Below are 23,820 nucleotides of genomic sequence, written 5' to 3'. Positions count from 1 at the left end.
AAAGAACAAAACAACTAAAATTTATAAACACTACAATAATCACCTAAACATCAAATATGATCAAGTGGCTGCACCACTCCAAGTGTTGTCAAATATCAGTGGCATAACATATTGTGGTGGCTAATTTTTTGACAACCGCCGTGGCCGGTTTGTGAAGGATGGCAGCACTATAGTGTTTTATGGCGCATATGGCTGGTTATAATGACGAGTTTTTGGTTTTCGGCGGCGATGTTTGCAACGTGTAACGACCCAAATTTATTATTCACTATTTAAGTGTTTAATTATTTGGTGATATGGTTTTTAAGTAAGATAGTAACTTTAAGTTATTTATCGAGAGTTTTAGTTAACGCGCGAGTTAGTGAGAGTTAACGCAAGTTGGGCCAAGCTATTGGGCTTGAGGCCCAATGGGCCTTGGCATGTGAGGGGCGCCCATATAGGGCAAGGTAGAGAGAGAAATATCATTATTTCTCTTGTTCTTGGGAAGTAGAGAGAAGGAAGAGAAGAGGAGAGCTAGGGCAAGAGCTTGGAGGAGGGATTCGAGGAGCAATCTTCGTGAGTTTGTCGATCCAAGGTAAGAGAGTAGATTTCATATTCGTGGGTGACTCGAGGAAGGGGAGAATGTCGATTTCTCCTCACCCGAACTTCCTCCACCCCATTTTCGTTTTAGTTGTGAATGGATTTTCTTAATGGAAATCGATTCTAAGGTTCATAACATGTTTAACATGCTCTTACCATGATGTATGAACGAATCTAATGGATAAAAACGGGATTTATAGAGGATTAAACTCAAGAACAATGTGTTCTTGAGTGTTTTGAGTAAAAGTGGTAAATCTTTACTTTTTCTTAGTAAAAATGGTAGATCGGTGAAATGAACCGTCCTTTTGTGTTTAGATATGTTTGTTGCACTTGAATACAAACTCATTTGGGGTTTATAACATGAAAAATGGGATTTTTGGGTGAATTTGGGTGGAAATCGCATGTTTTGAGCATTTCTGGCAGGAGCTGTTCGCTACGGCTCGCTACAGCTCGCCACGAGCATGAGTTCCACTGGTGTGGTTCGCTACGGCTCGCTAAGCCTTCGCTCAGCGAACAGGGCAGGTTCGCTACGGCTCGCTAAGCCCTCGCTCAGCCACCGTGACAGCACATCACTTTGCTGTTTTGAAATTTGAAGGGCTTTGAGGGTTCCAATATGTTATATTATGTATTTTACCCAGTTTTTCGCGTAGATTCCGATTCCGGAGTTTGTTTTATGATAAAATGTATTCTTAATACACTTTACTTATATTATTAGTATTGTGTTAAAAATGTGAGTAAATGCATGGTATGTGTTGATGATTGTTGATGATGTTTGTTTAAATATCAAAGAAGTATATTAAGGTGTTAATCAACTTAATAAAGAAGGATATTAGAGTATGTTATTCTAATAAAGAAGTATATCGAATTATGTTATTCGATAAAGACGTATATTAAGGTATAGTGTTATCTTAATAAAGACGAAATGTTGGATAGTGTTCCACATTGTAAATGACGAGCAAAATGCTAATTGTGTGAGTGTGAATTCATGAATTACATACATGCATTCATGAATTGTTGATGTATATTGGATATTCCAATAAAGACGGATATCGGATTATATTTATCCGATAAAGACGAATATTAGAGGTGAGATACTCTAATAAAGACGATGGTACCACATGCATTAGATATGTCTAGGGGACATAGCATGAAGATTGTGGCATTAGATTGCATTCGGATATGTGTACATTATTTGATATTTGATATGTGACACATATGTTTGCATTTATGTGATAATTGTCTATGTGTGTTAGACTTGTTGTATGTGTTGATTGTCCGATGATTATAAATGTAATTGGCTTCAAGTTCTTGAGGATTATGTTTGATATTTGATTATAACTTCTTGTAGTTTATAATTAAATGAGATTAATGAAGTATATGCATGATATATGAATATGCATGAATGTTGATGAAGTGTTTAAGTATAATTTACTTACACTTGTATATTTTGAGTATGTTGTCTAACTCTCTTTTATGTGTTATGTGCTGGACCGTTGGGGGTCCAGATTCACAGGTTTTGTGGTTATCGATGTCGAGTCGTCGGTGAAGCTCCGCTCTGATTGTGACACGGGAAAAAGGGTGTACTTAGGGTATAGAGTCTTTATGACATTCTTGTATTTATTTGTAAAACTATACATTTTGATAAAGAGGATTATTTTGTATAAATACTGTTTTTACTAATTAATTACATTAGTATTATTTTGATTGAAGAGTGTAATCCATGACTTTTATAATAACAAACTTTGATTTTCCGCCGCGTATTTTGAAAAAGATTTTATTAAAGGTAGAAATATATAAATAATGGGTTTGGGTGTTACACAACGAGTCACCTAATAACTCCGATTTATAAACTTTGCACTCAGAAAAAACAAACTTTCATTCCGTTTCTATAGCTCATGCCACCGCTGCCATAGCTCGTGTCGTCACCGCCATAGCTTGAGAATTCAACTCTCTGAATATAATTCTTTTTGGTTTTTATTTTGGTTAAGTGAATTATGTGGAGTGGTTAAAATTATGAATGAATTGAAATAGGGTGATGAATAAATACATATAAAATGGAGATGGGAGTGAATCACTCAAAACTCACCGATCGAGTGATGCGGTGGGGTTAAAATTTTGACTGAATAAAATGCCGGTCACATACTGTTGAGATTCCGTCGAAAATAGAGAGTGACTATGAGTGGTGTACAATGGTTTCTTACTGGTGGGGTTTTGCACTCTGAATGGTTCAGTTTGGTGAACTGCTAAACTTAAGTAAATGGTTTGGTGAACAATCTGTAATTAGAAATAGCAGTTCAGTTTTAATTTTTTAGTTTTGGGCAGGAACACCAGAAAAAAACTGCAACTAAAGATGCTAACAATAAGGCAAACAAACTACAGGCCAGAAAACAACAAATCCCACTACAAAAACACGCTCACCTCTTCAAACTATATATAACCAAAAACAAAAACAAAGCCCTCACCTCACCTAAATTACATAAATTCAACTAACACCCTCACCTCTTCAAACTATATATAAGTACAAATCAAAAATAAAACTACACAAATTACCTAAATTCAACTAATATACAACATCTAAAACACCACCACACAAGAAACAACTACACACAACTATGACCAGAAGACCACCGGCCACTGAATGCGAACATGGCAGTGGTAGCGGCGAAGAGAATTTTGAAAACACTAAACAACTAAACGAAAGAGGAAATTGGAATGAGAATCATTGAAGAATGAAGAGAAGACCAAAATCGAAATTGAACTTCAAGTAACCTTGGAATTTGAAGACCAAAAGTGGTGGGTGAATCGCCGTTTGCGATGGAAGCTGCTCTGTTCGTGTGAGAGGGTCGATTTAAAGATCTAGATTTGTCTGTGTTAGGGTTCGTGAAGAGAGAAAGTTAGAAGAAAGTGTTTCCTCGGTGTAGATAGAGAGAAAAAAATTTGCTTTAGGGTTTCCTCGATGAATGAAAAACGAGAGGGAAATCAATTTTGCTAAATGAAAAACAAGGGGGGAAAGGAATTTTCTTTGGCAGAGAAGAAAGGGAACCAATTTTTTTTTTATAATAAATAATTCTTTTAAATCAGTCGACCTAATTTAGTTTTTATTCACTTAAAAGACTAATCACCGTGTCCTAAATTTTCAAGGCTTTAAATCAGGTGGATAGCACCTGATTTAAAATGTGTGATTTAAAATGTGTTTTTTCCACTAGTGCCGTGAAACTTCTACCTAGGAACTCCTAGATATGAGAACCTCCGCTCACTTCCTCTTAATCACAGCCTCTGTGATCGTACACGTTTACAATTTGTAATGAAGACACACTTCTTAAACATTCACCAATTCCGTACTTCAAAGCTTACACACACTATCTCTTTGCTTAAAAGCTTCAGAGATATTACAATACTCTACTAATTACCTAAAGGTTTCTGAGTGAGGACATAGTGACCATCTCACAACCCGAGTGGTTCACTTACACCAACTCACTTAGAGAGTGGCTTAAAGACACAAAACCCTAAAGACTACATCTTTTAGAAACAATGGCTTGCGTTAACAAATTAGGTTTAGCTCTTTTCTTTATATAGCATAAACATCATGGACTTTGATGAGTAAACAACCTGCACAATACTTCAGCTCCAAGAAGTCTTCTAGAGGAAAAATATATTTTCCACAAATATATTTTCACCAAATATTTATTCCTTCCATAATTATATTTTAAATAACAATCTCCTTGAATATATTTTCAATAATAATAATCTCATTGAACCACAAAGATTTATTTGAAACAAATCTTTTATATTTTCTGCAACAATCTTCACAAAATATATTTTAGAATCAAATCTTTTATCTCTAAATATTTTATGACAATATTGAGGAACAAGTAACACATAAACCGCCATCTGAAGATTCTGGAAATACATGTGTCTTGGCACACAAGTTAAAACGCGTGGATTAATTCTTCAATCAAATCTTTCAAAGATCTCACGCAAAAATATATCATTCGCGAAAACAGAGCGCACTGGATGTGGTATCGAATGTTGAAGCACTGGATGTCGTATCCAATGTTGAAGCATTCTATCCAACATCTTGCTTGAATATTTGTTTTAGCAAAATGAGGCCAACACAAATCTCCAACATGTATATACATCCCTGACTATAGAGCAAAATGTAGGGACTAAAAAACATATTTAACCCTCCAACTAAGGCTCTGTTTGGTAAAAATAAGCTATAAGATAGCTGATAGCTGAAAATCTAGCTTATAGCTAATAGCTGATAGTTGAAAATCTAGCTTATAGCTGATAGCTGATAGTTTATAGCTGAAAAGCTAGTAGAATAAAATTAAAGTATTTGACAAATTTTGCTGTTGTAATTACAAAATGACATAAAAATACATGGTTAGTGGGCAGTTTTTTTTTTTTTTTTTTATAAGTGCTAATGACTAGTTATTATAATTAAAAAAATAAAGAAAAAAATAAAGAAAACTAATAAGGATAAATATGGAATAAAATGTAAAAACCATAAGTTATAAGCTCATACGCTACTTGAAATAGCATCTCAAAAAACGCTATAAGCTGGTTAGAAAAACTCGTTACCAAACACTTCACATTTTATCAAACAAGCTTATAAGCTAGTTCATTAAACTATAAGATAGCTTATTTGACTTACCAAACCGTACTTAAAAGTAGGGGTGATCGTATCCGAACCAATCCAAAAGTAAAACCGCAAATCGAACCAAACCAAACCGAAAACCGCAAAAACCGCATTTGGTTTGGATGTATTTGGATGGCTTTCTTACTGAACCGCAAACCGCAAAACCGCAAACCGCAAAAACCGCGGATAACCGCAAAAACCGCATTAAGTTACTATTATATATTTATATTCCAATATCGTAAAAGAAAATATATTTATATTCCAATATACATGCCCAATTACCAAGTCAGTCGACCAAATTAATCGAACTTCAAGTTGTTTTTATTTTTTGTACTGAAATTTTATTTTGGTGTTGTAATGTTATTTTAAATAAACAAATTTTATCGGTACCGTGATGTTATTTTGAAAATTCAATTTTTTTATATATTTAAAATTGTAAGTTATATAATGTTATTTTGGATAAATAATTTTTGTTGGTACTACAATGTTATTTTGGAACTTCAATTTTTTATTTTTTTTTTATGCTTAAAATTGTTCGGTACAATCGTTATGTTTTAAACCGCACCAACCGAACCGATCCAAACCGCAATGGTTTGGTTTGGTTTGGATGACTTTTTAAAAATCAACCGAACCAAACCGAACCGCATGCATTTTTATCTCGCGGTTAGGATGACTTTTATGCTCAAAACCGAACCAAACCGCACCGCGATCACCACTACTTAAAAGTAACTAGGGAGAATTTATGTAAGTCGCGGCTTAGCGTTTGTTTATGTACAACTGCTTGCTGCTACGATTTTCCTCGTCTAACTAAGAATAACAAAGCCAACTGTAATGGGACCCACCCAGTAACACTCATTCATAGTTGGAAAGTATTAAAAGTACAGATAACGCGTGTGGAAACCACGTGAAGAAAGTATGTTCTTATCATCCATTAGATTTACTGTATTTTTTTTTTTTTGAAAAAGTTAAATTAGCCCACCCAAATTATCGCTAGAGAGAATCAAACCTCAGACCTCAAAAAGAGCACACTCTCAGGTCCTAAGTCAATACCAATGCACCAATCCAAGTGAGTTTTAGATTTACTGTATTAGTACTAAATTAATTAAAAGAAGATAATATGGGCCCCACCTTATCCATTAGCCGCGTTCCGCGGAAATGACAGTTATTTATCGGTAAGGTTGAAATCGAAATTGAATTGCATTTTCCCCTGTGCTTCCTTTATTTATTTGACTTCTTGGAATCATGTGTGTGTATATTTGTGTTGTGCTTATCCAAAACAAAAACAAAACAACCTACCTACTTAGTAGTAATTATTACAAGGAATGCCACTAGTCGGTCGTGTTTTTTTTTTTTTTTTTTTTAATGTAGTCGGTCGTTGTTGTTGGTCTTCAATAGTTATCGCAAAGAATGGAATGTTCCAGACGTATCTTCCACGCTATCCGCATATTCCGTTTTCTTTCCGTCCGATAGTATTAGAGCTAGGTACGGATATGACATTAAGTGGTTCCGACCTTTTTCGATCGTTGTTCTGGGGTCGAATCGTGATCCTCCATTTTTCGATCGGTTATTTTAATCTAAAATTTTAAGACATTGATTTTATGATACAATCATCAGAACCAACTAATGATTGATCCCTACCTACAAAGTTCAGCTTCAATTACCACCGAACCAACATGACAATTTTTTGTCCACAGTACAATTATAAAAAAAATACAAAAATACTCATTTTATTTTCGAATCTATAATATGTAATAAGCCAGACATATTTCCCTTTATCTCTCCTCTCATCATTCAACCTCATTCCTCACATTTAATGCATAAATTAAGAATATTCCTCTTATTCCTTTAGGCTCCAATTGGTAAGTTTTAACGGACAATTAATATTGTTAATTCCTCTTAACTCAATTTTCTGTTATATATATTTGGTCTAACAATTTCTTATGATTGTGCTATCTTCAAACTGTGGTGTGTATTTTATTTAATTTTCTCTTTTTCTTCGATCAAGCAAGGATCCACATTTTGAAATTATTTATTTTATTTGTCATTGAATTCTTAAATGAATTATTAATCTTTTTTGTGTGTTTTTGTGTACCTAGATCTAATGGGCATGGTTACAGGTGTTGAAGTTGATGAGCTCTGTGAAAGAAACATGCAAGTTCAATTACAATTGTTATTTTATTTTTTGTTCAATCCTAAATAGTTCCTAATAGGTAAACTGTCAAATACCCTCCTGAAATTTTAAAATTTGTCAAATATACCGCTGAAATTTGGAAATAGGCAAATACTCCCCTAAAATTAAATTATAAAATGTCAATCAAATTGTCCCCTGTTCCGTTTACTCGGTCTATTTCGGGGGGAATTTCCCAATTCCTAATGCATGTATACAATGTAGTCATATTTTTTGTTGGTATTTCAACATTTAGAAGAATTCTAATGTTGGAGATGATAATGTTATTCTATGGTTTGTAATTAAAGTTTTCAAGTTGAGTGAAATTATAAAAGGTCATCATAAAAAATAATCGTATTAGTTGCTAACTTAAAATAAAAATTTATGACAATTAATACTACTAAATTACACTTCCCAAACAATTTTGTTGCGTTGAATCTATTATCTATTATTTGAGAGCCCCTTATGAAAAACAATTGTACACGGTATCTCTCATTCTTTCTCCTCCCTTATTATTTTAGCCATTAATCTATTAAATAATTTATATGGTTTTTTGTTTTTTTTTGTTGTTGATAATTATGCCTTTTTTCATAATATTAGTCATTACGGCATATGATTTGCTGTAAAATAATTTATTCTTCATATAGCATTCAATATCATTATTTGATTATTATCTCTTTATTTCATTGGATTAATTTTTCATTTCGAAAAAAACTGTAAAATAGTTGTCATCTATCATTATTTTCGCAAATTAAATATTATTGCCTTAAATAATGATATTACAAGAGGTGCCAACTTTCACGTCTATTCATTTGGCAGTAATATCATTTTTATTGCCTTAAATAATATTTTCACAGTAATATCATCATTTTTATTGCCTCAAATAATATTTTCGCAGTAATATCATCATTTTTATTGACTAAAATAACTTATTGCCTTAAATATTATTTTCGCAGTAATATCATTATTATTGCCTTAAATAATGATATTACTGCGCCGTAAATTAAACACAGAATGGAAAAGGACATTTGATGTATATATCAAATCAAGGTTAATTATAATTTGATGTATATCATTATCATTACTTTTAGACTTAAATATCAATGTTGAAGATCTTAAAATTCTTTCTTTGGTCGAGATAAGATCAACAAATCTATTCATATATTATTTGGGAGCCTTTTCTCAAATGATAGTGTATACGTGGCGTCTCCAAATGCTTTCTTCTTCCATATTGTTTTGGTCATAAATGTATTTAATATAATTCTTTATTCTTTATTCTTTATATGACAATATATGATTTTTAGTTTTTTCGTTTTTTTTTCTTTCTTTAATCCCATATTGATTGGCAATTCAGGTTAATTATAATCTCATAAGCAAATTAATTAAATGTTGACCAAGGTATATTTGTGGACATAAAACATCTATGTATAGCTGGAAATCCCAATTTACCTTTAATTGTTGTACGTATATTTATTGTTGTACTATTACCGCTAATTTATCGTTACAGAAAATCAACGAAATTGATGTGTTTCTTTATTACTAGCCACTAATTTGGAAATTTCAATGAGACTTTACAAAATTTTAATATGCAATAAACAACAAATTTTTAAAAGAAGATTAGAAAAACAAGTTTTAAATTTTTATTGAGTGATAAAATCTTCTACAACATCTTTATATTAGTATTATATACACAAGTATACAATAAAATATAGTTATTTTTTTGACGAAAAAAATAAAATATAGTTATTGTTTAATTTCACAAATATTATATTTCTTTTTTATTTTCGAAAAAAGCATACATCTCATATTTATGCACATTTACATAAATAAAATGAGTGTACACGTGTTTATAAAAATAATGTCTGGTATTCTCTTTTAATTTATTTTTAAAAATTTCAAACTGGGAGGTTTTATTTAATACTACAATTTTGCTTTTATAATTCAAATTTACAAATTTAGAAAATTACTACTAGTGTATAGACTTTTTTTTTAGCATTAATGTACAATTTTAATTTCTTGCTATTTTATCTATAAATCAGGAAAACTAATTATTAATGGGATTATTTTATGTCTTTGCCTATAAATAATGCTTTTTAGACTTACAGTTTTTACACCATTTTTGTAAGCCTTCTCTAAACCTCTATTTTCTTTGTTCTTTTTATATTGTTCTTTGTGTTCTTATTTTTTATTTTTATTCTTATAAATAAATTACTTTTCTTGCAATTATATATTTTCAAATCATGCCTATATGTTTTTAGATGAATATATGATGTATATTTTTTTTATCCGTAATTACTCCCAAATTATTTTTTTTATTATGATTTTGTCAATATGATATTTTGTATTGGATTTAATTATTATTATATTATATTATGTCTTTTCTCACTTATCTCACTTATGATTGAAATACAAATAAATTTGAAAATTGGAAGGAAAAAACATATGAGACGTGGCCCAAATACTCTATGTTTCTAAAATTAATTACTTATTGTTAGACATGAGTACAAAAAGAGAATGCATCAATTATATTTCAAAATTATAGAAGGCCATTTGTATAGAGATAATTTGAAATTATTGGCAATTATTATAGACAAATGAATTAATTGTCAAATGCATCAGAGAATAGAATGCATGAAAAACAAGTATTTTATAAGAGAGAGAAAGAGGAATATGTATGGCTTTATTCATATTATAGATTTGATAAAAAAAAATACGAACTATAAGAATCTTCTCTAAGAAAACTCATGACACTATACATAAATTTTACAGTGTTATTTTAATTATTATATTATATAAGATTATAAATATAAATATTTATGTAATTGTCAATCTTCTTTTTGGTTTACAATGTTGACAATGAGGATCGAACTTAATACCTCATGCATACTACCCAACTCCCTCACCACTAGACCAAATATAGTGGCTTATGTAATTACTATAACAAGCTTTATCTTGAATTTTATTTGTTTTGTAATATTATACTTATATTGAATATTAACATTCAATATTTGATGTAGAGTAATAAGTCAGAGTAGCAAACAAGTTCTTCAATAGCCAAGTTTTTGGCCAATGTAAGACCTCTATAAACAACATAAAGTTTCACAAGCATCATGTCAGACGACTCACAAATAAAGCCAGAAAAGTCTGGTAAGTAAAAATATAAATTGTATCTGATAAGACCCTCATAACTAGCTCTAATCGGGGAACCTAAACAACTACCGTCAACGTTGAGGACCACACAAGAGAAGTTTTCATTGTTCCATTTGATGAACCTGTACTAACGTGATTAGAGGAGAAAAAAGATGTGAAAATCTCGACCAAGCTCCGGATGTTGAAGGATAGCTGATTTAAGGACAAGATTCATTGTTTAAATAAATTAAATTATGATATCTCCATATACACCAAACACCAGCCGAGAAGGAATTAGCTTGGGGACACATGGAGCCAACCTTGAGCCAATCATGTGGGTCAATTAAAAAGAAGAAAGTTCAGTCATTGAATTTAATGTGGTGCCAAAAGTTTCTAGAGAATGTATAGTCCTAAACACAATGAAGGAAAGTCGTTTCTTGGAGGTCACATCGAGTAAAAATAGAGGAAGTGTCCAACTTCCGATGATTGCGTAAGGATAAAGCAGGAACCAAATTATGACAGGCTAACCGTAAGAAAAAGATGATATTCGCGTGTAACTATTTTACTTTAAATAAAATGCAGAAAATCAAAAGTTTAGAAATAAAAAAATGAACTTCGAATGTAACTATTCTACTTTATTTTATGTGCGCAGCAAATTTGAATTGTGTAAAATTGTTTTTGTAATAAAAATAAATTTAAATGTATATTGGTCTTCATATTTTCATAAAAGTAAAATTTAGATCCCTTATTAAAATAAATGATTTTTTGGGCGTTTTTTTCCCCAAAATTTTAGTCATTATTTAATTATTAGCATTTTAATTTTTGAAGTAGCAAAATTTGTTACACAGATTTTTAAAGACAAAAAAATTTGGTGACTTATTAAACATATATATTAGTGTAATTTATCATTTTTTGTGTTAGATAATTATGAAATTTAAAATATTAAAATCTTAACTTTTATAGTTACTTTTTAACCCGTGCTTAGCACGGGTTCGGATACTAGTATAAAGATATTATCGCTCTATATCTTTCTGGTACAGTTTTGTCAAGTCGTTGCAGTTTTACGAATCAAACTATGTTTGGTTTGAATTCTGAAGCATGCATAATTGATTCTAGACGTGTAGAATTAATTCTTACTTGTTTGATTTCTCAAAAGTATAATCGATTCTGCCTCCAGAATTGATTATACTTGAAGCTATAAATTATAGCTTCGGATTCCATAATTGATATTTATACTCAAATTTTTTGTTCAACTTACTTTTATCAAACTCAATTCTGTCAAAATCAATTCTTTCAACGACAAAACCAAAGACATACTTAAATAATTACAAGCTGCTAAACAAATTCAAACTCTCGTATCCTGTCCCGCAAACCGTTTCATATTCATTATTATAAAACAAAAAGCAAAATGACTTGATTAACCTTTGCCTAACCTTGCACTATAGATGAACACCAAGTGAAAATCCAAATCTTTGTCCCATTGACTTTAATTTTACAAAGGAATATTATTGTTGAATTAGGGGAGAGCAATAGTAATAAGTTCTACATTACAAATATGAAAGGGACGGATATATACTATAGGATAGGACGTTCCCGAGAATCTGAGTGCAAGTTATAATTTTGATGTCCATTTTTCTTATAAGTCATATAATTATTAATATACTAGGTGTTCAACCCGTGCGTTGCACGTTTGATTAGAAAATTTTTAAAAAAAAATTGCGTTTTATAATAAATTGTATTAAAAATGATAATTTTTTTGAATGTGTTGAATTATTCTTCGATTATAAAAGTGACTTTTAAAATATTTTTAATTTTTTTTCTCCATTCAAGTGAATCTATAATATATATATAGATAGATAGATAAAAATTGTTTTAAACACAGACAATGTGTCATTCAGGTGTATATAGAAATTATTAGAAGTGCATTCGATTAGTGTATTATATTAAAAATTTGTTTTATTAATCTTATTTTTTCTAGGTTTGATTTATATATCTTCAAATTAGTGTAATTTTTATTTTAATGTATTTTTTGTTTTTAAGAAAATATAGTGGATCATTTTAATACATTCTCTATATCTATCATTCTCTGTATCTCTCTATCTTTATCTTAATTATACTTCAATCTCATCATTATTTTATATGAAAAAATGGTTGATATATACTTGTTGTTGGGTTTTGAAGATTGGCTACAATTTTGCAAAAACATCATAAGCCAACTGCTGTACCTAAATGCTGCAGAATGCCTGTACAGCATGTGTCCCCAGGAAAACAGAATGCGCTATAATTACGTTTGCATATCTTGTGAAGATTTGATCTACAAATATGATTGTGCTTATCCAGTAAGCCAAAACGCGTTTGTTATGAAAAGATACTAAGAAGGCGGTTTGTTTTATTTGTTACAAAAATATATTTCAATATTTTTGTTTCAAATCTTTTTATTGAAGAAATATATTTTTTGGAGTAAATCTTTTCTCAAAAATATATTTTTGGGATTGAAGAGTTTGTTGAAGATTTATTTTTCCAACAAATCTTGCGAGCTGTCAATAAAGATTAGATCAAATAATTCTGAAGATTTATCTTGAAGATCAAGATTATTGAAGGCTATAAATACATAGGCCTAAACGTTGTTTTATTCAGGGAATCTAAACCGAGTCTACAAAGCGTGAGTTTTAGGGTTTAGAGTGTTTTAATTGTGAGCCTTTCTTGTGTCACATTGATGCAAGCTTAAGACTGTGTTTAAGTTGTAAGTTGTGTACTTACTCCGAAGCTTTTAAGCAAGGAGGTTAGGTACGATTAAAGATTCAACCTTAAGCTTTTAAGTACGGGTTGTGATCGTTTGTGTCTTGAAGGGTGACTTCACAATTGGTTTGTTACTGAGTTTAAATCACAGGTTGTGTGATTGAGAGGAAGTGAGAGGGGTCTCATATCTAGGAGTTTCTAGGTAGAAGTTGCATTGGGTAGTGATTAAGTGAGGAGTTGTAAACGGGGGAGTTTAGCTCTGAATTAATACTACTGATAGTGGATTTCCTTCCTAGATTAGTATCCCCCAGATTAGGTGTGTTTACACTGAACTGGGTTAACAAACCTACTGTGTTCTTTATCATTCTGCACTTTATTACTCTGTTCGTTTTACTCTGTTTTGTCTGCCGTGAGATACAGACAACTGTTGTAACATCTGTTATAGCACTTGTCCACTACGTGCCAGGAATTTCACTTATCTTGACCTTTAATTTATAAGAATAAGATGACATGTTAATTAATCGTAAATTATTTTGAAGTATTAATTTTTTTATACTTTAAAGAGGCTTTTTATATTAGACTAAATATTCAAAGAACTTTCGAAACAACTTTGTCATGCATGTGTAGTGTAAATAGTATTTTATAGGGTTATTAAATATATTTTTAATCCTCTAAATATATTTCAAATTAAAGTCAAAACTCTATTAAAATGAAAGATGTAATCTTCATATAAAAGTCGCAATATTTCAAAAACATTTCATTGTCATTCTGCTTGAATAAATTTGTCATATCGTTGATCAAACAAAATGATGAGATTATGAGTTTGCTAAGCATGCGTTTACACTGATTTTTGGTAAACAACCGCTAGTTTAAATTAATTACTTAAGAGATCAACTAGTAAATCTCGGGACAATTGTTCGTGCGTTATATTAAAAGAAGTTTGAATGTTCATCATTAAAGACATCATTAATTTGCAAAACAATGTGTTTAATTTGTGAAAAAGAGTTTATGAAACACAAGTGTGAAACATAAATTGAATGAAAGTAAAAAGAAAGTTCACTCGAATGAGAGAACCATTTAAATGCAGAAATGTAAATGCTTTAAAAGTAAAGACTTATGAAAAAGTAAATTTGCATTTAGAATGTAAAAGTTACAAAGGAATAGAAATGGTTCACTGATTCATACATCTTTCTCGAATGACTCGTTTCTCGCTTTAACATGGGTACTCTGAGTGTTTGAGAATTTGTGTAAGTGAATTGTGACCCTTATTTCGAATTACAAACTCCTATTTATAGAAAACTAAGTAACTGCTACTTTTAACGTTAAACTACTAGTCCTCTGCCACGCATCCTTCTGCATTTGAAATGAACCAAAGCCTTGAACCGTTGTAGCTGTCGAAATCGAATCATATTTGAAGGATGGAAAATACTCTAAGTCCCCAATTTTAAGCACTTCGATTCGTTAACTTTAATCGAATCAACCATCTATTCGAAAGGCAGAATTTCTTCATATCTTGTAGACTCACATTGGACAATACAGAGAATACTTTCCATTAGAACTCTCTTGTTCTTAAAGACATTATCCTTAACCTTCATTAAATGAGAAGATAAGAGAGATAATCTCTCTTGTTCTTGAAGACATTTAAAGCCTGACACTATTTAAAGCCATACAAGCTTTTCAACAATAAATGCTTTGGAACTAGAGGTAGAGCATATTTTAGCTCAAGCTAAAATATGGGATAACAAATTGCCCCCAAAAATGCCTATTTCGATTTGAATGATTCAAATGAAATAAGAGATTGACATTTTTAAAGTACTTTGTTTTAAACACCATGTTTTTTGTTTCGATTGGATGATGTCATGGCATTAAAAGGTAACCGCTTCGTTTCCCACAAAACTGTCACGTTCTGCAGCACACTCAAGTAGTGGGACACGTGTGAATTTGGGAAGTTGAATCAGAAAAGGCAAAAAGCGCCTTTTTGCATTTACCACTTTTTAAATTAAAATAATTTTAATTAAAAAGTTGCTATAAATACAACTTCATACCTCAGTTAACACTTTTCCAACATCCTCCACTGCTATACACGATCCAAAGAACAATCATCTTCTTCTCCAATCTTGAACGCAGAAACAATCTTTCTATTGCTCACTTGAACTTTTGTTCTCAGTTCAAACAACTTAAACTTCCACCTTAGATCTCAAATCCAAATCCTTTCATCTTCTATTCAAACATCCATGGCGTCTTCATCAAATCCAGATCAGGTTCCCTTCGCCGGTAAATGGAACGAGTTCCCCATCGTTGATGGTGGAATCAAGTATGTTCAAGAACCTAGAGACATGAAAGAACACAAATTGATTTGGCAGAGCCAAGTATTAATCCCTTTCGCTGTTAACAAAAGTGTTTATGCTTTTGGTGGTCCAGTTCCTGATGAACTATCTTTGACTAGAGAAGTAGATGAAATCTTCCCCTGTTTCGATACTTGTGAACCTAGGATCTTTAATAGTAAACCTTATAATTTCGAATATTTGCTGAATAATTACAAACCCTTTCGATCCCACCCCTATTATGGAAATAACCTGTACCTCACATGGCTTGATCGAGTAGAACATGCTTTTGGAGATTTCTAGTGTAAGACCCGTAATTCCACAGTACCTTTTGCGTGAAGAAAATAAGTAATGGCTAAGGAATTTAGGGTTTTTGGTTAAGTGTTTTTGTGAGTATCGTCGCAATAATAGGATTTTTGCTGAGATGGAGTCTGTTTTGTGCTCGTGCGCTGGAAAGGCACAGACTTTTGGGTTGTAATCCTCTTTCATGAATGAGAAGGTTTCTATGAAGTCAGAACGACGAGTTTTGGATTATTCTTGTTTTTGGAAAAACGAGTAGGAATTTTACCTGCTGTTGTAAAATTTTACGGTTTCGGAATTCCGTAGAATTTTAGATGGAGGATTTATATATCTGCGCGAGTTAGGATATGTCCTGAGAATATTTTTAAGAGTTAGGGAAGAAAATTACAGTCGAGGAAAAATGTTTCGCGATAATTTTTGGAAATCGTTTAAGGCGAACATTTAGTTTCTAAATTTTCTAGTTTCGCTAGTTTGGCTCGTATGCGTAGTGCGACTCGTCGATGAGGCGTGAGTTTCTCATGAGGGAAATAAATATCTTGAGTGGATGAGATTGATTGATCCAATGGTGAGGGTTTAACATGGCTTTAGTTGCACTTTTGATCCAATGGCTAGGAATGACCAAGACCAATGTATAGTAAGGAGGTTTAGCTTCTTTGGGGACTTAGAAAAATCTGAATTTTTCCATTTCTCTTCCTCTCCAAAACCGTGAAGCCATCCCCCATTTTCATATCTTCACCAAATTTTCATTTCATCATCAAATCCTTCCTTTTCAAGCTCTTTGGAACCTAGACTTGCTAAGGGAATCACTTCACTTAAGGTAACTAGTCTTCTCCTTTCTTTTGCTTGGTTAAAACTCATGATTCTAGGAATTTTTGGGTTATGTTCTTGAGAATTAGTTTTCTAGAAATTAGTTTTGGTTGTTTGTGGTTCTAGGGAAGTGTTTAGGAGTAGTATTTAAGCTTGTTTAAGCTTGGCATGTTGTGATTTCCATGGTGATTAAGATTTTCATAAAATCTTTTGTTAGGGTTTGAAAAAACTTATTTGAAATGATCATAACTTTGAAAAATTGTTTTGTGCTTTTTTTTTGGTGTTGTTTATGAGCTTAGTAGAGAAATGGATGTTAGATTATGGCTTTAATTTTGTGAAACAAGGAAAAATAATTTTGAGTGTGTTCTTGAGGATTTTATGAACATATTTTTAGAAACTTTTGTTTTGATGCTCAAAGTGGTTTGGTTGATCAATTCCATGGCCATGTGAACTAATAGATGCTAGCTAGGACTTTGCATTGGAAAATTTTGAGTGTGGTCCTTATTTTCAAAACTTTAGGTCATGAGAAATTTCGGAAAACTGTGGGAGAGGTTTCAAAATTTGTCAGGGCTTTGAGGGAGGCACAATGGTGGCCTAGGGCGAATTACCATGCAAAAATTTTTGGGAAAAAAATGGTTTTAGTGTTGTATGTGTGTTAAAGAACCTAAAATTGAATTTTCGAAATTTGAGGCTTTGCCCGGAAAATTTTTTGGGGCTTGGATTAGTAACTCGGGGGTATTATGGGATATTACCATGCCCTCGGAAGCGAAAAATTTTGAGCGGAAGGGCCACTTTGTTTTTCAAGGGCAGAACCTAGAGCTTGTGTGGGGGTGGGGGGAAAATTGTGAAATTTTTCTAAGTCCACAATTTTGTGAAAAATGAGCATGCTTTGATGAAATGATCATAGGTGGGTCAAAGTTTGATTATAGGATTGTATTTGGAAAGAAAAACTTGAAACTTGCGACGCAAGAAAAACTCGATTATTTTGTCGAGATATTTTCGTAAAATTTTTAGGTTGTTTTCAAGTGTTTTGGTAGTGTATGAAAGTGTCCTTTGAAGTTTAAAACCATAGAGAGCAATGGTATGCTTTGAAAATGAAAATTTGTGGGAGAATGCCTTGATTTCTCAATTCTGGACGAACTGTGCAGGGGCATTTTCGTCCATTTAAAATTGTTTCAGTTCCCTCAAAACTTAACCATTTGATCCGTCTTTTCGAGACGAAGAGTTTGGCGTATGGTTCGTCTCGAGTGGACAAGAGTTGAATTAGTTATGGTCATTTTAGTTTGAAAACTATTTTGTCGAAAATGTGTTTGTTTTGTGAAAAATAGTGTATTTAACTTCGGGAATTTTTAATCACTATGGGGAGGACTCGGAAATAATATCCGAGAGTGTTAGGAAGTGCCTTAGACACCTCTAGACCTTTGTAGATAGGTTTAGTTTCGATAAGATAATTTGGGAGAAACTTATTCATTGTCCGCTCGTTATTTTTAGGAAACGCGAAACGGTAGATAGTGTGAAACATTGTGGTTTTGGTTGGAAGCATTGCCGAGGTAAGGGCACCGTTTTTATTTCCGTATTTAAATTCCGTCGATAGCATTAGGGTATGCTTTCTTGTTGTGCTTGGTTGCTTGTTGTTGTGCTTGGGTGTTTTGCTTGTTGTGCTTTCTTACATATAATTTGGTTTGGAATATATGTAATGTGTTGAAATGGCATAGATAGGGGTATCGTATGCTCATGCACTCATAGTACGTGGCCGCGCGAGTGGGCCGCGGGGTGTGACGATCCTGTGACGGGGTGTCCACCTTAATCCTTCGGGATCTTTATTGAGTCCCAATACGTGACGATCCTGTGACGGGGTGTCACGGAGTGTGACGATCCTGTGACGGGGTGTCCACTCTAATCCTTGAGATTGTGTTGATGATAGTAGAGGTAACGATCCTGTGACGGGGTGTTGCTAGAAACCTACGACTCTCCTTTTTTTGAGAGAATATTTCCGGAAATCATGCATGTAACGATCCTGTGACGGGGTGTTACCGTGGCGATCCTGTGACGGGGTGCCACACTCATTCATTAGAGGTTTGCATTAGGCTATGTGCACATTTTATTTATTATGCATGTGTTGAGGAAAATGATAAGTGTTTAGCCGCTTTCTATTTGGTACTTGGTATTTGTATTTCTTGTTTCCAGTTGGTGACCCTTATTTTGCATGCCATATCGCGGGCTCCTCCCACCCCCAGACGATGGAGCGCCATCTGAGACCGTAGGCCGTGAGGACGGCGAGGACTTCGTGGACTATCCCGGAGTGTAGAGAGTAGCGCTTGTTAGGCTACATTTTTGGTTAGGCTTAGGGCCTAGTTGTTTTTGGATGACTGTATGTCTTATACATTTATACTCAGACATGTTTAGTGCCTTTTGGCCTTGTGATATATTCGGTTCATAACTCATGTCTTTTGGTTGATGAACTTAATGTATCCGCTGTATGTAAATTATTCAGGTACACACTTTGCTTCGAGGAAGCCCTGTAATATAATGTGTTGATGTTATATTTATTTTCTATTGAATGACGAATTGCCGAGATAGCTGCGGGCGTTCACGCGCGCCATTTTATTTAAGCGTGTTGTTTTAAAAAAAAAAAAAATAATACCCCTTTTTATGCTTTGAAAAATGGGGTGTTACATTTTGGTATCAGAGCTCGGCAGTAGATCTTCAAAGGGAAAGTGTGTACGTGAGTTAACAGTCTGAGGTCAGTCAGTTAAGATTAGAGTCGCGTCGATTTAGCGAATCGTTAGTGGGTAGTAGTGAGTCTTGTTTGCTAGTTAGTAGTGTATTAACTCGTTTCGTTAATGTGTGTCTTCAACCAACCATACCGTGGCTACTTTAATCTTTATATGTTGGATGTGGAAAATTCTGTGGAATTGGAAAAGGATTTGATTAAAAGATTTGGTAGTTAATACAGCATGTTTACATTGTTTGGTGATGATTCAGAATAGAGATTTTCTGGTTAATTTGATATGTTTGCCCCTTAAGTCTCTCGAGATCATTCTCGGGATGGATTGGTTATCTTACCATTATGTTATTTTGGACTGTGCCCGTAAATTAGCCTTTTTCCCCGAACCGGGAGTTGCTAGATATCTGTCAGCTAATAGGCTTGTAGTAACTATGAGAAATGGGGAAACGGAGTTTATGTCACTTTCGAGTATAGGAGTCACCTCGGGCATTATTGTGGAAGATGTGCGAGTAGTTCAACAATTCCAAGACGTTTTTCCGTTGGAAATTCCAGGTTTTCCTCCGATCCGAGAAGTGGAATTTTTTTATTGATTTGCATCCGGGAACGGGACCGATTTCGGAGTCTCCTTATCGAATGGCTCCAGCTGAGCTAATCGAGTTGAAAAGTCATATAGAAGACTTGTTGGGAAAGGGATTCATAAGGCCAAGTGTATCGCCGTGGGGAGCGCCAGTTTTGTTGGTGAAAAAGAAGGATGGAAAGTCACGGTTATGTGTAGATTATCGGAAGCTCAACAAGGTGACCATTAAGAATCGTTATCCTTTGCCACGAATTGACGATTTAATGGATCAATTGAAGGATGCGTCGGTATTTTCTAAAATTGATTTGAAGTCGGGTTACCACCAGATAAGGGTGAGGGATGAAGATGTGCAAAAAACGGCATTTCGTACGCGTTACGGACATTATGAGTATTTGGTGATGCCATTTGGAGTGACAAATGCACCCGCTATTTTTATGGACTACATGAATAGAATATTTCATCCATTCTTGGATAAGTTCGTCGTGGTGTTTATTGATGATATACTTGTATATTCGAAGAGTGAAGAAGAGCACGAAGAGCATCTTCGCCTAGTTTTGCAAGTTTTGCGCGACAACAAGATTTATGCCAATCCGTCGAAGTGTGAGTTTTGGTTGGAAAAAGTGAATTTTCTCGGCCATGTTATATCAAAAGAGGGGATAGCCGTGGATCCGGCTAAGATTGATACGGTACTTTCATGGAAACAACCACAAACTGTCACCGATGTACGAAGTTTTGTGGGTTTAGCAGGTTTTATCGGAGGTTCATTGAAGGGTTTGCTAAAATTGTGGCGCCGATGACACAACTTACACGAAAAGATCAACCTTTTGCTTGGACGGACAAGTGTGAAGCTAGTTTTCAATTACTAAAGAAGCTTTTGACTACATCACCGGTGTTGGTTCTACCTCAATCCGAGGAGCCGTATGAAGTTTATTGTGATGCGTCTTATCAAGGGCTTGGATGTGTGCTTATGCAACATAAGAAAGCAGTGGCTTATGCATCGCGGCAATTAAAGGTACATGAGAAGAATTATCCCACACATGATTTAGAGCTTGCGGCGGTAGTTTTTGCTTTGAAGATTTGGAGACATTATTTGTATGGATGCACTTTTCTGGTGTTCAGCGACCATAAGAGTTTAAAATACCTCTTCGATCAGAAGGAATTAAATATGAGGCAGAGGAGGTGGATGGAAACGCTTAAGGATTTTGACTTCACATTAGAATATCACCCCGGAAAAGCTAATGTGGTGGCAGATGCTTTGAGTAGAAAAAGTGTGTCGGCATGTTCAGCGGTAATGGCTAGTCAACATGAATTGTTGAAGATGTTTCGTGATTTACACCTCACGGTAAAGTTTGCACCGGGCGCTTTGAAATTGGGAATGATTACTATTTCTAGTGGGTTGTTGGAAGAAATTGCAAATTGTCAAGATGATGAATTGCTTATGTCAAAGAGAGACTTGATAATTCGAGGAACGACCACCGAATTCAAAGTGGGGGCGGATAATATTTTGAGATGTAATGGAAGGGTGTGTGTGCCGGATGTTAACAATTTGAGGAACACAATTCTAGAGGAAGCTCACAAGAGTAAGTTGAGTATTCACCCCGGAGCTACAAAAATGTATCAAGACTTGAGAAAAGATTTTTGGTGGCCGGGTATGAAAAGAAATGTGGCGGAATATGTGGCGGCGTGTTTGACATGTCAAAAAGCGAAGGTGGAGCATCAAAAACCGGCGGGAATGTTGCATCCGTTGGATATACCGGAGTGGAAGTGGGATAGTATATCCATGGACTTTATCACGGGATTGCCCAAGACAAGAAAAAGGAAGGATTCAATTTGGGTGATAGTGGATAGATTGACAAAATCCGCTCACTTTTTAGCGGTTAAAGTTACCGACACCGCGGAGAAGTTAACCGACATTTATATTGCGGAGATTGTGAAATTGCATGGAATACCTTCTAGTATTGTTTCGGATCGAGATCCAAAATTTACTTCACATTTTTGGAAAACACTTCATGATGCTTTGGGAACTAAATTGAGAATGAGTTCGGCTTATCATCCACAAACGGACGGCCAAACGGAAAGAACAAATCAATCATTGGAAGATTTGTTAAGAGCATGTGTGCTAGATGATCGAGGAAGTTGGGATGATGTGTTGCCTTTAGTGGAATTTACTTATAACAACAGTTATCATGCGAGCATCGGAATGGCTCCATTTGAGGCACTTTACGGGAGAAGATGTCAGACTCCTTTGTGTTGGTATCAAGATGGTGAAAGCATAACTGTAGGACCTGAAATGGTGCAACAAACAACGGATAAAGTTAAGCAAATCCGGGCAAGATTGAAAGCTACACAAGATAGGCAAAAGAGTTATGCGGATAAGCATCGTAGGCCTTTAGAATTTGAAGCGGGTGATCATGTATTTCTTAGAGTTACACCGACCACGGGTGTTGGAAGAGTTTTGAAAGCTAAGAAATTAACTCCGAAGTTTATTGGACCGTATCAAATTACGGAAAGGATAGGAAAGGTAGCTTATCGTATCGCGTTACCACCGGTACTATCTCGGATTCATGATGTGTTCCATGTTTCTCAATTGAGAAAATATACTCCCGACCCCTCACATGTGATCAAACCGGACGATATCCACTTGAAAGAGAACTTGTCATTTGAGGTTCCGCCGATCAAGATTGCGGATAGGAAGATGAAGCTTTTGAGGACAAAAGAAATACCTTTGGTTAAGGTAATTTGGAACGAAGCTACCGGAGATGCGACATGGGAACTTGAAAGCAAAATAAAAGAGCAATATCCGGAGTTATTCAACGACGTTTAAGTTTCGAGGACGAAACTTCTTTTTGGTGGGTAGTAATGTAAGACCCGTAATTCCACAGTACCTTTTGCGTGAAGAAAATAAGTAATGGCTAAGGAATTTAGGGTTTTTGGTTAAGTGTTTTTGTGAGTATCGTCGCAATAATAGGATTTTTGCTGAGATGGAGTCTGTTTTGTGCTCGTGCGCTGGAAAGGCACAGACTTTTGGGTTGTAATCCTCTTTCATGAATGAGAAGGTTTCTGTGAAGTCAGAACGACGAGTTTTGGATTATTCTTGTTTTTGGAAAAACGAGTAGGAATTTTACCCGCTGTTGTAAAATTTTACGGTTTCGGAATTCCGTAGAATTTTAGATGGAGGATTTATATATCTGCGCGAGTTAGGATATGTCCTGAGAATATTTTTAAGAGTTAGGGAAGAAAATTACAGTCGAGGAAAAATGTTTCGCGATAATTTTTGGAAATCGTTTAAGGCGAACATTTAGTTTCTAAATTTTCTAGTTTCGCTAGTTTGGCTCGTATGCGTAGTGCGACTCGTCGATGAGGCGTGAGTTTCTCATGAGGGAAATAAATATCTTGAGTGGATGAGATTGATTGATCCAATGGTGAGGGTTTAACATGGCTTTAGTTGCACTTTTGATCCAATGGCTAGGAATGACCAAGACCAATGTATAGTAAGGAGGTTTAGCTTCTTTGGGGACTTAGAAAAATCTGAATTTTTCCATTTCTCTTCCTCTCCAAAACCGTGAAGCCATCCCCCATTTTCATATCTTCACCAAATTTTCATTTCATCATCAAATCCTTCCTTTTCAAGCTCTTTGGAACCTAGACTTGCTAAGGGAATCACTTCACTTAAGGTAACTAGTCTTCTCCTTTCTTTTGCTTGGTTAAAACTCATGATTCTAGGAATTTTTGGGTTATGTTCTTGAGAATTAGTTTTCTAGAAATTAGTTTTGGTTGTTTGTGGTTCTAGGGAAGTGTTTAGGAGTAGTATTTAAGCTTGTTTAAGCTTGG

General features: G+C 34.1%; 1 long non-coding RNA gene across 1 annotated transcript; it reads left to right on the top strand.

Annotated features, from left to right (window-relative positions):
• The first annotated feature begins 16,584 nt into the window (after positions 1–16,584).
• On the top strand, positions 16,585–18,951 carry LOC123920376. Its single transcript, XR_006813634.1, has 3 exons — positions 16,585–16,694; positions 18,176–18,234; positions 18,922–18,951. It is a non-coding gene; the product is annotated as an uncharacterized LOC123920376 (long non-coding RNA).
• Positions 18,952–23,820: the final 4,869 nt, after the last annotated feature.

The sequence above is a fragment of the Trifolium pratense genome, linkage group LG4, assembly GCF_020283565.1.
Source record: "Trifolium pratense cultivar HEN17-A07 linkage group LG4, ARS_RC_1.1, whole genome shotgun sequence".
Classification (NCBI taxonomy): Eukaryota; Viridiplantae; Streptophyta; class Magnoliopsida; order Fabales; family Fabaceae; genus Trifolium; species Trifolium pratense.
This window is presented reverse-complemented; position numbering and strand designations above follow the sequence as displayed.